General features: G+C 34.8%; 1 pseudogene across 1 annotated transcript in view; it reads left to right on the plus strand.

Annotated features, from left to right (window-relative positions):
• The window catches only part of LOC308499279 (large ribosomal subunit protein uL16-like), a 177,363-nt pseudogene extending 161,677 nt beyond the window's left edge, over positions 1-15,686 (plus strand). The window contains exon 3 of the transcript in view: positions 15,045-15,686. The product of the transcript in view is annotated as a large ribosomal subunit protein uL16-like (transcript). The remainder of the gene's footprint in view (positions 1-15,044) is intronic.
• The last annotated feature ends 2,077 nt before the right edge of the window (positions 15,687-17,763 follow it).

Here is a 17,763-nt window from a genome sequence, read left to right on the forward strand (position 1 = left end):
TGTTTTAAAATATATTAGCTCCTTTACTAAATATTTACAAAAGTTCTGTTATAAATACAATAGGATCTGTATAACTTAGACTACAATGTCCTGCAAGCTGCCTGGTAGTAAATGACAACATTCATAAAATGAAAAAGGAAAAGAAAAGAAAAATACGAAGATTCTCCCAAACAGCCATTTATTTTTTTAAAAAAAATCCCACAAGTCTTCCAATATTCAATGCCTGCATTAAAAGTCATGCTAGCAAACCTTCATTCAAGAAGATCATGGTACAAAATATACAAAACTAAGGAAGAAATAATGTGTTAACATTCCTTTGGCAGCCTCCAAAATGATGCAGGTAATTAGCAAGTGTTTATATTTTTCATTTTGATTTGCCTACAGGTATTCATTTGACAATATGTTTTAGAGACACTCATGTAAAGATTTTCATCTTGACATGTGTCTCTAACATTTGTTGGGATTTAATATACACATTAATTTGGAGTGAAATTTTCTGATCTAGATTTATCATAATTGAGGGCCCTAAAAGATAATATGTGAACATTTACAGTGTCATGGGGTTTTCCAGCTAACCTGTTAATTTCAGGGCAGTTAAGCTTATAGTATTTATCATTACTTTTTATTCTCCTGTTTGAGAATTATTATGGGACATAAATTGTGTGTGTGTGTGTGTGTGTGTGTGTGTGTGTGTGAAGAAAATGTTGACTTACTTTGTAGAGATCATAGTTCCAGTATTATTTTTACTTTTTTGTTTTTAAAAAAATACCTTTCATTTTTTATCCTGAAGTTTTGAAGTAGATAATATAATTTGTTTAAATAAAATTATTGAGAAATGGTATATATTGGGGATAAAAATAATTCAGGGAAAAATAATATATTTTAAAAGGTATCTTACTCTCCATGAAAATATAATGTCATTAACGTTCATTGAGTTCTTTAAACATAAAATCGTACACATATGTACGTACGATCTTTCACTCACTCACAAGCTAACTCAAGCAAAAATAGTCTCTGAGGGAAAAAGCTGCAAGGCTGGTGCCAACTTCCCCAACATACCCAAGAATTTCTTTATTTAGAACCTCCCATGTGCTATTTGGTTTAATCTCTGGAATCTCAGGGATTTTCCCATCCCTCTACATGCTTGAGACGTTTCAGAGCATGGTAACCCCCTCTTGGAATCCTCTAACTCTTCTGTTTTATTTTTAAAATGTGGGTAGCACTAATATACAGGAAGTGACTGTCCCTATGACAAAGGAGCGTGAGATTCCCAGTTTGCAGAGCAATACGTCTGAAGATCATTGTAAGTAGGGAAGTCAATACCAGAAGCCACCAAGGCTTCTTTGAAGGGGCCCTTGAAAATCACGAGATTTTAAATCAAGAGCGTTATTTAGGAATCAGGGTGAAGAGCTGTGCATTACAGCACTGACAGAACACTATGTGTAATTCTTGAACGTTCAGGAGGTAGCACTAGATGTTTGCTAAAATACCAAGATATGATACTGGTCTAGACTTTTCTGTTTCACACTCTAATAGATATAGTGGACCTGAGTTTAGGTAATACTTTTAACATAAGTATGGTAACTTGGCTCTTTTTGGACTAGACTGTGATAATCTCTGAAGCAATTATTCTATCATTATCCCCTTGCATTGTGTGGTTGAAACTATTAACATATATTTAAAAATCATATCATATATGTATATTGTGTTTCTGATAGAGCACACTACCGCCTTTACAATAAAGCACAATGTGCAATTGCAAAAAACTCCTTTTCACTTATGAGCGTCTGAGGTTCACACAAACCACACTTTTGTTAGACTCCAAAATGTGGGTGCCAAATGAATCTACTGCACTAGGCTTATGAACACTACTGCAACTGTGCAGCCACTATTTCTCTACTGGGAGAATTGTTTCGGCAGATAAACCATCTGGCTTGAAACACAGCCCTCTTTGAAAATATTCCCCATTATGTTAGCTTTGAAACAATGTGTACAACTATGCTCCAGTGGAGGACATGTTAACAGAAATTCAATGTCAAACAATATCTGCTCTGTAATCTCTTGCTAAATGTGAAAAAGAGGTAATAGAAATGCAAGATTTTAATTCTTTAAAGAGTCATTGTGAATGTGGCATAAGATGAAGAAAATTCAGGAAAATATTTAATAAGAAACTATAATAGAATGTTTAACATTGTGACTTTTCTCTTTAAGGATCACCTGTGGAAAATGTGACTCCTTTTATTATAAGTTTTATGAAAATGATGCATTAATTCTTTATGTTCATTTATTTCCTTTTTACTAAGCTTTTTCAAATATGGATGGATTATGTATGGTGTGAGAATTTGTCGAAACTGGTATTTATAGCTAAAACTCCTGAAGTGAACTTGGGTCACTCAATGTGACTTATGAGTCAGAAAAACTGTGGAAAAACTAAAACAAATGATATCAGGTAGATAAAATTAGTATGCAGTGGGAACAGACATATATATATAACAGACATATATATATATATAAACACACACACACACACACACACACACACACATATATATATATATATATATATATATATGAGTATAAAAACAGCTGTTTATTTATTTATTTTATTTATTTTAATTTATTGGGGTGACATTTGTTAGTAAAATTACATAGATTTCAGGTGTACAATTCTGTATTACATCATCTATAAATCCCATTGTGTGTTCACCACCCAAAATCAGTTCTCCCTCCATCACCATATATTTGACAGATGATATTTATAAGTAGTTAGAGAAAACTTGATTGAAGTTTTAAGAATCCAAAGCCAACAATTTTACTGATGGGAGAAGGCTAGAGAGAATCAAGAGATTAAAAAATATATAGTATCTAATTTTGAATCTATTTAAGGTGATATTAAAAGGGAAAACTTAAGTGAAGTCATAAGAAAATTCTGAAAAAAGTGGAGCACATCTGAACCCATGAGACCAGAACTATCTATGGTGGGCGTGTTTGAAAAACTGTTTGGGGTGATTGTAAGAGCAGTCTTTATATCATTGAGATGAAGTGAAATTAAGCTAAGTTCTAGAAATTACTAAAACATATGTAGAATGAGAGAAAGTCTTAGGGAATAGAGCTGCCTCGTTAATTTATGGGGAACACTGATGCTATATGATGATAATTCCCATGAGGAATTATCTAAAAGAAAATGGTACATGGATAGGAAACATTGATACCCACCCCCCCCCCCGTCATCACAAAATTACCTTGTACATCAAAAATATTGTTTTTCTTAATTACTAAATAGAATATAGTCCTGGTTACTTTGTCCTTCCTTCCTAGGTAATTTTTCAGTCCTTCCTTCTATGTTCTTCCTTTACCATTCTGGCTTTAGCTATGCAAACAGATATCTCCACAAAAATCTCAACTTTAGACTTAAAAGGAGCCATGCTGTTTATTTATTTATTTTTTTCTGGTACTTTTTACAGATGAGAGAACTAAAGCCCATAGAATTTAAATTACTTTTTCTTTCATTTTATTATTTTATTGTGCTGGATAATGAAGGACTTGTATTAATCAAAGGTTTCATTGCACATACTCTGCATCCAAGGTGATTTTTGAGTAATGGTTTCCAATGAAGAGGCCCAATGATTCCCAGGATTTGGCCAAAGGAACCAGGAGGATCGTCATGGAGGGCTAATCTATGAGCTATTATAAACAGCAGAACAGAGGTGTGTCCCTAAGTGGGACGATGCTCTTTTGAGGGTTAGGATGGTGAGCATGGGATTTATTTATTTCTCACAATCATTTTAGAAAAATCTACAACACCCACCACATGGGAGCCAATATTAGTGATGCAGAAAAAAAACCCAAACTGGCAGAACCTTTTGTTCAGGTCTGATTCTACCATTGTTTCTTGCTGATGAGGAAGGATACGTAGATTCCCTTTGTATGCTGGGGAATATACTGTGTAGTGCTAAAAGTGTTGGAATTTTCTCACTCCAGTCAGGGCCATTAGCTGGAGCAGGCACTCTATTAAGTTATATTGTGTCTATGTTTATGACTAGGAAGTGAACTCTGGATTATGTCTCTAACAGGAAAAAAAACAATCAGCAAATTAATGTATTAGACTTCTATGAAGTCTTCTTTGGTAAAGGTTAATTATCACTCTAATATTATAAGGTCTGCTGCCTTGGGGAGAGAGTACTTAACTCATGAGCTTCTGTTTGTGTTTTCCATTTTTTCCCCCCTCGTCAATGGTAGAGAGATATTGTCACGTGGTAAGGACAAATCTTTGAGAGAAATTGAGGCATTGTGCAACATTAACTGGTCATTCATTTTTTTTTTTGGGGGGGGGAGCTTCTCTGATCCTTCTCCTGCAATTTTATAGATTATCTGTGATGTGTCTATGTGTCTGTATGTTTGTGTACCAAGGCTCTGACAAGGTTTAAATGTTCATCAGAAATATTTGGATATAAATATAGAATGAATCTTTAATTTTTAAAAAGATAAAATTCAAGTAATTTTCACTAGAAAAAGTAGAGAATGTGACTTGTCTGAAGGATTATTAAAATTTGAAGAGATATTTATTTGATGATACAGTCATAAAATTGAACTTCTGTATGTTTTGGTTAGCATGCTAGGTAAAGAATGTTAGAACTGAAAAGATAGTTCTGCCCAATGATTACAGACCCAAGAATGGGATTCTGAGGAAATATGAGGAATCCTTGTCCCTGAAGCACTAGGTCAAAGGACAATGGTAGATGATTTACTTGTTGCTGCCTTGCACAGTTCTACAGGTAGACTGTGTTCATTGACCCTTGTAAACTTGACAAAGACAGTCAGCGCAACGGGTCCAGGTAGGTTCCCTTCCTGTCTTAGATGAAAACACAGAACCCAACAATCCAAAGCAGGCTTTATAATGTGATGGTCATCACCGTTTACCCAAGTAAATGAAGCAATAGTTGAGGTTTTTTTTTTTTAAAAAGAAACAACAACCAGCCCACCAACTGCACTGAGGTTGGGGAGCAGCCCATGCTCAGGGCAGGTAAGGTAGATTAATAATAGGCCACTCCTAAGAAGGTTTAGGCTCTTACTGTCAGAGGGTAATAATTAATGATCAAATGTTAATGGAGATACTGGGCTGTTGATGTCATTAATTCAACTCAGTGGAGCCAGTTCTGCCCAGGACCTGCCACAGCTGTCACTGCATTTGCTTAATTATTCCAGTGCCTTTGGGCTCTTTTTCTTTCTTTCTTTCTTTTTTTTTTTTTGCCTCTACCCCCTTTTCCCCTCTAACTATAGGACATTATGTTTTCACTGACGCAGAATTATGGAGAGTATCCTGCTCTCTGGGCAGTGCCAGGCCCAAAATACGTGAAAACCCAAAGGCAACAAAGGAGACCATATCTTTTTACTGAGATGAAAAGATGGAAAATGCTGAAGAAAGGCTATCTTTAAATAGCCTGATTGTGCTGATATAATTTTTGGGTTCTTTAAAGATTTGGATGTCGAAAGTGAACTCTGAGCTGTCTAAAATGTCAAAGTACTCACCCTCTCCCACAACCGAACAAAGAGAATATAGAAAAAGTGGCTCAAGAGTGTTGGTAAAACATAATGTCATACAATTATTCCTCCAAGAGGGAACCAGGAAGTTAGCGTTGCTGGGCAAATTGAGGCAAGGAAAACCATGGTGAGGGAAATGCCACTATGATTAAAATTCAGCTGTAGGAGGACACGAATTTGACTGCTGTGCTTTCAGAACCTTCTTGCATTGTTTTTTTTTTTTGGCTTTATGTCTCTTTTATCTGTCATAACGCCTTAAGTTTCAGGAAAACAATTCTTTGTAAATACAACTTGAGTCTTTCTCCCCTGGCCTGATAATCACCACACTTCTCACTTTACTGATTCCTAATTAGAATAGGGTGTTGATTTGGGTTTTAAAAGACCCCCACCTTTCAAAATCTGTAATTGGAAAAAAAGTAGTTCCGTGGCTTTTAGGTCTATGTTTCCAGTTGTGATTTGTGCTAGGATGTTAAACTAGGACACTGTGTCTTGCGCCTCAGTGCTGGAATGCTGCTTGTCTCTCTTCCAAGCTGAAGCGCTTGAAAAAAATGTGAGGCACCACAACAATTTCAAATCTCTCTCTATGGTGTACATGGTGACTTAAAATAATTGAAGCTCTTCAAATTTTTATATGCCCTCAAATTTGAAAGTAATGGGTTCTGAGCATGTGCAGTACACCATGATTGAAAATTATCACAGTCCCTCAAATTTATTGTGTTTCAGCTTGAGAGTAATAGGGGAACCTGGACTTTGGCAATTAAAAGTGATTTAAAATGATTGTTATATTCGAATGTTGTAGATCAGAATTCTGGACACTCATGTACATTTTTTAACTCATGGTTAAAATGACTTTGTTTTTTTAATTTTTGTTTCTAGATTCAAAAGATATTATTAATTAGCCCATCAGAAAAAGCATTTAAATAAACCACTTAAAGTGCACCATAACACACTTTTCCTTTCACTGCCATAGTCCTAGTTGATGACCTAAACGTGATCATGATTGTAAAGCAAAATGCTCAAATTTGGCAAGGAAGAGAACTGTTCTAGCACATGCATGAAAAAAAAATGTGTTTAGTAAAAACACCTGATGTGCTTTGGTGACAAGTAGAGTCTGTCATTTGTCTTTATAGGTGATACTATTTTTGCTTTAAATGACAATGGGCTTTTTGAATTATTGCATAAAATATTACTTCTAATACATGATTTGTTTTTTATTTATGTACTTTAAGTAAGTACTTTTACAAAAAAAAATTTACATTGTCACAAAATGTTATTTATTTAAATATTTCAAATAAAGTGCTTTTATTAAAATCATTTAATGTAAATATTTATATTACATTATCTCTGAGGTGAAATATATGCATTCATTTTTAAGCTCTTTGCTTCGGATATTTGTATATTAAACCAAATGCAAAAGTACATAATTATGAAATGTACAAAAAGGAATCCTCAGATGATTTACTTGGTCACTTGATGGTCATTAAACATTCTTCAGGTCTTTTACCAAAGGATATTCTCTAAGCAGGAACACTTAAACTTTTTCTGAGTGCTCAGATGCCAAGATTCTAAGATATAAGGTAGATTTATGGCTCAAAAGTTAATAATATATAAGAAGAAACCTAGTCATTAAGAAGTCAGCTAAAATTCTTTACATGTTTTATTTGTACCTTTGAAAGCCACATGGATGCTCTTTGACTTGATTTAAACGAAAGTGACAAAGGTGAAATTCCAGCATATTTCTCAGTCACTTCCCTTCCTTAGTAAATGTTTTCATTTTGATAAAAATTAGGATAAGTTGATTATGGATTTGATTTTTTTAAAAATCAAAACCTGGAGCTAGAGTTTGAAATATTCTGGCACATGAAAACTAGAAAGCTAAAAAACTAGCTTCATGAATCTCCATATTTTGTTACAGCATAAATTTAACCGAATTAGAAATAGAGGATTCTAATAATAGAAAATATGCTTTATTTGGGATTTCTGTAACCCTAGAGGTTTAGGGCACTGAACTATGTAAAGTCCTACATTTGGTATAGTAGTCAACTTTGTCCTCAAATTTATTATTAGTTTTTGAAGTTTGAAAATTTTTCTTGTTTTGACATATATTTTTAGTCCCCACTATGACATTGGTCTTTTGCGCTTAATTCTGACAGGCAGAAAAAAGCTAAGGATGTTTGTTCAATTATTTGTGGTTGTGCTAAACTAAGAACGTCAGTAGACTAGTGTTTTATGCTATTAAAGAATTGAATGGTCTTATTTAGGTCGAATGAGCACAATTATATCAAGATAGCCTTTGTTGAGCACATAAGAATGCCTAGAAATTGCTTAGTTTCAAAGCGTGGTTATACCAAAGTAAAGTTCTTCCTTTTAGCTATATCAGTTTGGGAGTTCTTGGGAACTGGAAAGGTTATTTGGAAAAACTGAAGTACTGTTTGTGCTCAAACTCTAAATCTTTCAGTAGTGTTAGCTCAGTAAACCAACTCAAATATATATCTGGTGTGTATTGATATATCTATTAAAGTAACAAATACTATTATTCTTCCATATTTCAGTGTTTTCTGCCAGGATAGTAAGTTTTTTTTCAGAGACAATGAAGACATTAGTTACCATTTAAAAAATAACTCACAAATATAAGCTGTTGGCCTTGAGATTGGTAAGGAGTTTTCTCAGATTAAAAATTCACTGTCCTTTTCAATTGTTTTGCATTTTTAGAGAAACATAAGTTTAGTAAATCTTTTCCATCACATACAAAATAAATCCCCGGAGAAAAAAGGGATAATTTAAAAAAATTGCACCATAAAAAGTTGAAGAATGATATGAATTGTTTGTGTTTGCTCTATAAATGTAAAGGGACTTTTAAAGAAAGTCTAAGAGAAACAATAAATAGATTTGAAATACAAGTGAAAATAAAGAGCCACTTCTGTATATAAAAAATATCAAAACTGAAATACAAACAATAAATAAAGAATATGTTTGTAGATATCACAGATGAGATAATATGTAATATAAAAACATTTTATCCAAATTTATGAAAAAAAACACTAAAGCCTCCGTGTCATATAGAGGAAAGGAAAAAAATAGATAATGAAAATAAAGAAATTATACATGGTTAACAAATTTATGAAAATAAAATTTAACAAAATAGGTTATATTTAATATATTATCAAGTATAATAGATAGGTTTAAATTGATAGAAGGTAAATTTCCTAACTATAAACTGTAAACATTAAAAAAACAGTCATTCATTCAATACATGGTTTTGAGTGTCTGCAGGGCACTGTAGCAGGTCCACGGGATATAGTTATGAGCAAGATGTAAATTGTCCATAGCCTGAAGAGGCTGGCAATCTTGAATAGACTGAAGAAAGTTAACAGGCAATAACAAGGTGGTGTGGTGATCACTTTGCTGTCTAAAGAGCAGGACTGTGGGGTGTCACGTAATCCAGACTCAGGTAAATCCTCTCAAGTGCGTAAGGCTCAGGCCCACAAGTTTAGTGTCATTCTTGTCCCTTTGCTTTTTCTCACAACCCTCATCCAAATCCCTCAGCAAACCTCTCATTTCTACCTTCAAAATATGCTGAGAACTTGAACTTCTTGCCCTCTCTATTTCTATTACACATCTTGCCATCCGCTCATTCCTGGGATATTGTAATAGCTTCCCAATTGCCCTTCCGGCTTCCATTCCTCCATCACATGTACTGTTTTCTACGTGGCAGCCTGTGCCTATTCACAACCCTGTGGAGTTTCATGTCTCTTTCAGAATAAGACCCAAAGTCTTACTATGACCTTCCAGCCCTACATGATCTGCCCCAGGAAACTGACCTTAATTCCTCAATTTCTCCCCCTCACTGTCTGCATTTCAGCCCTTTTATCCTTTTTTCCCCCCAAAACACTAAGTGCCCATCATCTCATGAGCTTTGCATCCACTATTCTCTAGACTAGAAATGTTTTTTCTCTCAAATACATATAAGGAATTGCTTCCTCACTTCATTCAGGTTTCCGCCCAAAGATCATATCATCAGAATTTTGCCTGACACCCTGTTTAAGTTGGAAGGCTCTGTGTCTTTACCCTACTTAACTTTTCAAAAAAGTTTATTGGGGTGACACTCGTTAGTAAAGTTATATAGGTTTCAAGGGTATAATTCTATGCTACATGATCTATATATCATATTGTGTGTTCACCACACAGAGTCAGTTCTCCTTCCATCACCATATATTTGACCCTCCCCCTCCCCCTCTTGTAACCACTAAACTGTTGTCTGTGTCTATGAGTTTTTGTTTCTTTGTTTGTTTGTCTTGTTTATTTGTTGCTTTTACTTTTATATCCCACATATGAGTGAAGTAATATGGTTCTTAACTTAGTTTCTGTCTGACTTATTTTGCTTGGCATGATAATCTCAAGATCCATCCGTGCTATTGCAAATGGTACTATTTCATCTTTTCTTACATTATTTATCACCTCTAGATATATTTACTTGTTCATTATCTGCCTCCTCACACTAGAATGTATGATTAGTGAAGTCAGGGACTTCATCACTCAAGGCTCAATCAAAGAAGCAGAACAAGTAGGAAATATTCTCTCTGTCTCTCTGTCTCTGTCTCTCTCTCTCTCTCTCCTCTCTCTTTATCTATCTATCTATCATCTGTCATCTATCTATCTCTTTTATCTATCACAAGGAATTGAGTCAGATGATTGTGGGAGATGGCTAAGAAAGTTTGAAATCCATAACGCAGCACTTCAGAAAGAGAAGATAATGGTTAGTATGAAACTCGCAGGCACAGGTCTAAGCTGCTGTCCATAGGTAGAATTTCTTCTTCCTTTCCTCTCCCAGCTTTATAGAGGTATAAATGACAAATAAAAACTATATATATTTAAAGCATACAGCATTATGATTTCATATACCTTTACATTGTGAAATGATCACAATCAATCTACTCATAACTATACATCTATAACCTCACACTGTGTGTGTGTGTGTGTGTGTGTGTGTGAGCGTGTGTGTGTGTGTGTGTGTGTGTGTGTGTGTGTGTGGTGAGAAGACTTAAGATTTATTCTGTTAGAAAATTTCAAATATACAACACAGTATTATTAACTTTGGTCACCACTCAGTACATTAGGTATTTTATACTTAAAGTTAATATCTTTAGGCCAGTATCTTCTCATCAACCCCACCCTCAACTCCTGCCAACACCATTCTACTCTCTGCTTTTGGGAGCTTGATTTTTTTTTTACATTCCACATATAAGTGAGCTCATACAATGCTTGTCTTCATGTTTTGACTTATTTAATTTAGCATAATGTCCTCCAGGTTCATTGATGTTGTTACAAATGACAGGGCAAAGGAACTGAATTTTTCCAAAGAAGATACAAATGACCAACATCTATGTGAAAAGGTGCTCAACATCAGTAGACATGGGGAAAATACAAATAAAAACTACAATGTGCTATATCCTCACACTTAAAAAGATGTCTATTATCAAATAGAGAAGAATAAACAAATGCTGAGGGATGTGGAGGGCAGGGACCTTGGTACACAGTTGGTGGGAATATAAATTGGTACAACCATTATGGAAAACAGTACAGAGATTCCTCAAAAAGTTAAAACTGGAACTACCATATGATCCAGCAATCCCGCTTCTGGGTAATATCCCAGGTAAATAAAATTACTATGTCAAAGAGATATTTGTACTCCCATGTTCATTGCTGTATTATTCATAATAGCCAAAGTATGAAAACAACCTAAGTGTCTATTGATGGCTGACTGGATAAAGAAAATGTATAAATATACAACAGAATGTTATTCAGTCATAAAAAGAAGGAAATCCTGACACTGGTGACAATAGAGTTTCTTTTTCTTTCTTTCTTTTCTTCTTCTTCTTCTTCTTTTTTTTTTTTTTAAAGGGAAGCCTCTGCTTGGCTTTTAAAGCCTTCCAATGGATTGACTCAGCCCATCCAGATTATCCAAAACACTTTTCCTTAAGTTAACTGATTATGAATTTTACTTATAGCTTCAATCGTCCTTTATATCAACAGCTAAATTAGTGTTTGGTTAAATGACTGAAGACTGCATTTTAGCCAAAATGACACATCAGAAAAAAACATCACATTGGAAATATCTCATCTGGGAATAAACAGGGGACCCAGATCACAAATGGAGTTTACACTCACTCAAAAGCATTTTTGCATGGGTCCTCATGAGAAAATTGGAAAAAGGAAAGAAGACTGGAGAGAGTTCTGCTCAATGGTTTGTTTATGTGTGAAAGGGGTGATTGGCTGTTGTGTGCAGACAGACACACATCTTCTTTCCTGCGACTTTCTCCCCTATAAAGGAACACCCTGGCCAGGAAGGGGCAGCAAATTAATAAAAATAAATAAAATTGTTATTTAAAGACATATTGTCCACACTGAAAGCACCAAATAATATACAAACAAACTATAAGAACTAATATGTGAGTTTAGTAAAGGTCTCAGGATACAAAAGAAGTTGAATTTCTATATACTAGCCAGGAAAAGTTGGAAATCGATTTTTTAAAAAAAAGTAGTACCATTTATAATAATGATAAACACAAAATATTTATAAATAAACCTAAAAAAGAAATTTGCATTATTTGCATGCTGAAAATTATAAGACATTTGACAGAAACCAAAGAAGACTGGAATAAATGGGAGCTCAACCATGTTTATAGATGGAAGGCTTAATATTGCAATAGTGTTAAGATGTCAATTCTCAACATGACCTAGTGACTCACTGCAATCCCAACAAAAACCCGGAAGGATTTTGTGTGGAGATTAACAGGTTGATTCTAAAATGTATATGAAGAAGCAAAGCACCTAGAACAGTAAAAGTGATTTTGAATAAGACAAAGTGGATAGCTCACATTTTATAATTTAATATTTAACTATAATTCTACAGAAATTCACAAGTATGGTTTCAACGAAAAGTCAGACATTTAGATCACTGGAACAGGATAGAAACTCTAGAAACATACCCATATAGTTATGTATAGAAAATTGTTTATAGACATACTTGTACATGCCAAGATAATTTAATGGAAGAAGGTTAGTCTCTTCAACCTACAGCTATCCACCTTATCTGCAGTTTCACTTTTAGCAACTTTGGTTACCCGCATTCAGCTATAGTCTGAAAATATTAAATGGAAAATTCCAGAAATAAATAATTCATAAGCTGAAATTGTATGCCATTCTGAGTAACACGATGAAAGCTTGAGTCCTCCTGTTCTGTCCTGCCCAGGCCTTAAATCATTCCTTTGTCCAGAGTATCCATGCTGTATATGCTCCCTGCCTATTATTTAGTAGCTGTCTTGATTGTTAGATCTACTGTCATGGTATGGCAATGCTTGTATTCAAGTAACCCTTATTTTACTTAACAAGGGCCCCAAACATAAGAGTGTGATGCTGACAATTTGGATATGCTAAAGCCACGAAGTGCTTCCTTTATGTAAAAAGGTGAAAGTTCTTGATTTATATATAAGACATTTTATCATCTCACATCATCACCAAAAGAAGGCTGAGTATGGAATAAGATATTTTGAGAAATAGAGATACCACATTCACATAAGCTTTACAACAATACATTGTTATAATTGTTCTATTTTATTGTTAGTTATTGTTGTTAATCTCTTACTGTGCCTAATTTATAAATTAAACTTTATCATAGGTATTCATGGATAGGAAAACATAGACTATATAGGGTTTGGTACTGTCTGGGTTTTAGCATCCATTGGAGGTCTTGGAATGTATCCCCTGCAAATCAGGTAGAATTCCTGCATGGTGCGGGAATACCCCATAGGGTGCTAGAAATTTTTTTTTTTAATTATATTTATTGGGATGACAATTGTTAGTAAATTTACATAGATTTCAGGTGTACAATTCTGTATTACATCGTCTATAAATCCCATTGTGTGTTCACCACACAGAGTCAGTTCTCCTTCCATCACCATATATTTGATCCCCTTTACCCTCATCACTCACCCCCCCACCCCCTTACCCTCTGGTAACCACTAAATTATTGTCTGTGTCTATGAGTTTTTGTTTCTCATTTGTTTGTCTTGTTCTTTTTGGTTTATATACCACATATCAGTGAAATCATAGGGTTCTCTGCTTTGTCTGTCTGACTTATTTCACTTAGCATTATACTCTCAAGATCCATCCATGTTGTCACAAATGCTCCTATATCATCTTTCCTTAATGCAGAATAGTATTCCATTGTGTATATATACACAGCTTCTTTATCCATTCATCTATTGAAGGACATTTTGGTTGTTTCCATGTCTTGGCCACCGTAAACAAAGCTGCAATGAACATTGGTGTATACGTGTCTCTATAGAGAAATGCTTTCAGATTTTTTGGGTAGATACCCAGGAGAGGGATTGCTGGGTCATATGGTAATTCTATTCGTAATTTGTTGAGGAACCTCCCCACTGCCTTCCATAACGGCTGCACCAGTCTGCATTCCCACCAACAGTGTATGAGGGTTCCTTTTTCTCCACAGCCTCTCCAACACTTGTTACTATTTGTCTTATTCATGAAGGCCATTCTGAGGGTGCTAGAAATTAATGTCAACCTATTCCTCATCCCATTTATAAAAATTAACTAGAAATGTATCTCATACCTAAAACCATGACCTAAAACTATAAAATTTCTAGAAGAAAACATGGGAAAACTGTCCTTGTGACCTTGGGTGAGACAAATATTTCTTAGATAATATACAAAAAGCAGAAACCATAAAAGGAAAAAAAAATATTTTAGATTTCAACAGAAAAACTTCTGTTAAAAAAAAAGATGTTAAGACAAAAAACGACAAGCTACCAACTGAGAAAACAATATTTGCAAAACACGTTTGGTAATGGACTTGTATTTAGAACTATTGTATAAAGAATTCTCACAACTCAACAATAAGAAAACCACCAACCACATAAAAAACAAGGAGATGATTCAAACAGTTCACCAAAGAAGAGAGGCAGATGTCAAATAAACACATGGATAGATATTCAACATCATTTGTCAATAGGGAAATGCAAAAGATAATAAAACCACAATGTGATAACCAAAGTTAAAAACAAACAAACAACAAAAAAGATAATACGAAGTGCTGACAAGGAGGTGGAGCAACTGGAACTCTCCTACATGGCTGGTGGGAATGCAAAACAGTACAGCTACGTTGGGAAAGAGTTTTTAATTTTCTTATAAAATCAAACATATGTTTGTTATCTGATTTAGAAATCCCGTTAAAAGAATCTACTCAAGAGAAATGAAACAAATGTCTACACAAAGCTCTACCTGACTATATAGAGTAGCTTTATTCATACTTTCCCAAAGTGTAAATAACTTAAATGTTAATCAACTGCTGAACGTATATACTGTGATACAGCCTTACAATGAAATATTACACAGCAGAAAAAAGTAACAAATTACTGATTCATGCAACAAGATGAGTGAATCTCAAAAGCATTATGTCAAGTGAAAAAAAAACCCCATAACAGCTCTTTCCCTTTCGGTGCACAACTGAAGTTCCTGGTGTCGCCATAGGCCGCCACAAGCCCAATGTTATCGTTATTGTAAGAATAAGCGGTATCCAAAGTCTCCCTTCTGTCGAGGTGTCCCTGATGCCAAGATCCAGAAGGGGATAAGTTCCCACTCTGTGGCCACATTGCGTCAGATGAATAAGAACAGCTCTCTACCAAAGCTCTGGAGGCTGCCCATATTTGTGCTAACAAGTACATGGTGAAAAGTTGTGACAAAGATGACTTTCACATCTGAGTTCGACTTCACCTCCTCCATGTCATCTGCATCAATAAGATGTTGTCCTGTGTTGGGGCTGACAGACTCCAGACAGGTATGTGGGGTGCCTTTGGAAAGCTCCAGGGCACAGTGGCCAAGTCATCATGTCGCTTCGCACCAAGCTGCAGAACAAGGCGCATGTGATTGAGGCTCTAGGCAGGGCCAAGTTCAAGTTTTCTGGCTGCCAGAAGATCCACATCTCCAAGAAGTGGGGCTTTACTAAGTTTAATGCAGATGAGTTTGAAGACATGCTGGCTGAAAAACGGTTCATCCCAGATGGCTCTGAGGTCAAATACATCCGTAATCATGGCCCCCTGGACAAATGGCAGGCCCTACACTCATGATTCTTGGCACTGCACCATCTTTACACCCACCAATAAAAACTACTTCCTGTCAGAAAAAATCGTAACAAAAGCAAGCATATTCTATTATTCCATTTACATGTTATTTAGAAAAGGGAAAACTGCTGGGACAGATAGAGCAGTGGATATCTAGGGTTGGGAATAGGTGAAGAGATTGATTTAGTAAGGGGCATAAGGGAATTTTTGGGGTGATGAAAGCATATTTTCATCTATATTTTGATTCAGTTGATGGCTATAAAACTGTAACTCACAAAAGTATGCATGTAGAAATTTGATGTTAAAAAATAGAATTAAAAATGTTAAAAAAGACATGAAACTAAGCAACAGTTTTAGGCATTTTTCTATACAATAATATTATCTCTTCTGTTTTCTCTATTCTTGAAATCCAGTTGGACATGACCTGCCAGTTTTACAGGAGACCACTTTACTATCTCTTTGTGATGGAAGTGTTAAATAAGGTTTAGTCAGAACACTCTCTTTCTAAGAGAATGGTTTTTGAAGCAGGTATGTAGACTTGATATTATTTAAGATGAGAAATTTACTTGTGCTGGTAAGGGTGGGTAAAGGAAAATTTTTATAGCAAATGAACTATTTATAATTCTAAAATCCAGGCCTGAGTGCTGTGGCACATAGGGACCATTTAAATTTTTGAAGGACAATGGCATTGGTTTTTGGAATACTAACAGACCTAGAGGTGTAGCTGTGTACATTTCATGTAGAAGTAAATGTCTGTATTCTGAGCTGTTGAAAGATTTTCCATCTACAAAATGGGTGACAAGGACTCTCCACCAGCAAAGAGGAGCTCGAACTTGGTTTTCTAGTAGTTTAGTATTTTTTCTAGAGTGCTGTAAAATTCAGGTAATGACTTTATTCTTTCAGTTAACATAACCAGCCCATGATACAGCATACTAAGTCACATAGTACAAATCTAAGAAAGGAAATACTTTTGCTTAGTTATAAAACTTTAGCAAATCAATGCAGTACTCTTTAATACAATAAAATCATAGTTTTTGATTGGCATTCTATATTACTTTAGTGAGATTTTTCACTCCAAAAATGTCATTGAAGTACCAAATTAAAAGTGTGGTGGTTAATGGTGGTTTACAGCAGAGGAAGTTATTTTATACAAATTAATGTCTTTTAAAATGATACAATTTCTCCTTTTAAAGTGAGTTCCCTCTTAAAGTTTGCTGCAAAGGGCAATTGTGTATATTTAAAAGGTCGCTATGTTTTGCTCTGCAGTTGGTTCAAAGCCAGGTAGAGTTCCTGGCCTTGTGCATGAAAAGCTTTAAAAGTCTGCCTTAAGGTGCTTTAACATGCTAACACTAATTTCCAAGTACTTATAAAAAAATTGTTAATTTTTCACATAAATAATAGAACCCTCAAAACCAGACAGTCATTTCAAACACTATTTCAGATGATCCCTTTTATTTAGAAGCCCTGTACTTCTTTGTTTTGAATAAAAGTCACAAAGGCTTTCTTCAGCTTATTAAAAAAAAAAAAAATTCTACCCAAAGTATAGTTGTATTTTTTATTTTATTTTTTTTTGTTTAACATTTTTTATTAGTTTCAGGTGTACAAAATAATGTAATAGTTAGACATTTATCATTTATATCCCTCACACGTTGATACCCCCCCATCTACTACCCCTCTGACATCGCACACAGCCATTACATTTCCACCGTCTCTATTCCTAATGCTGTACTCCACTTTTTGTATATTCTTATATATTCTCTCTCTCTCTCTCTCGCTCTCTCTGTATATATATATATATATATATATATATATATATATATATATATATATATATATATATAACATTGTAGTTGACATTCATTATTGTTCAGCTTCAGCTTCAGGTGTACAGTGCAGTGATCAGGCATCTACATCATCCCTGAGGTGGTCTCCCTAATGACACAAGTGTCCATCGGATACCCTACAGAATCTTTACATTATTGATTACATTCCCCAAATTGACTTTCGTGTCCCCACGGCAATCTTGTGGTTACTGACTGTGCTTTCTAATCCCCTCACCTTCCCCCTTAACCCCACCCGCCTC

Source organism: Rhinolophus hipposideros (genome assembly GCF_964194185.1).
Source record: "Rhinolophus hipposideros genome assembly, chromosome: 6".
NCBI classification, from domain to species: domain Eukaryota; kingdom Metazoa; phylum Chordata; class Mammalia; order Chiroptera; family Rhinolophidae; genus Rhinolophus; species Rhinolophus hipposideros.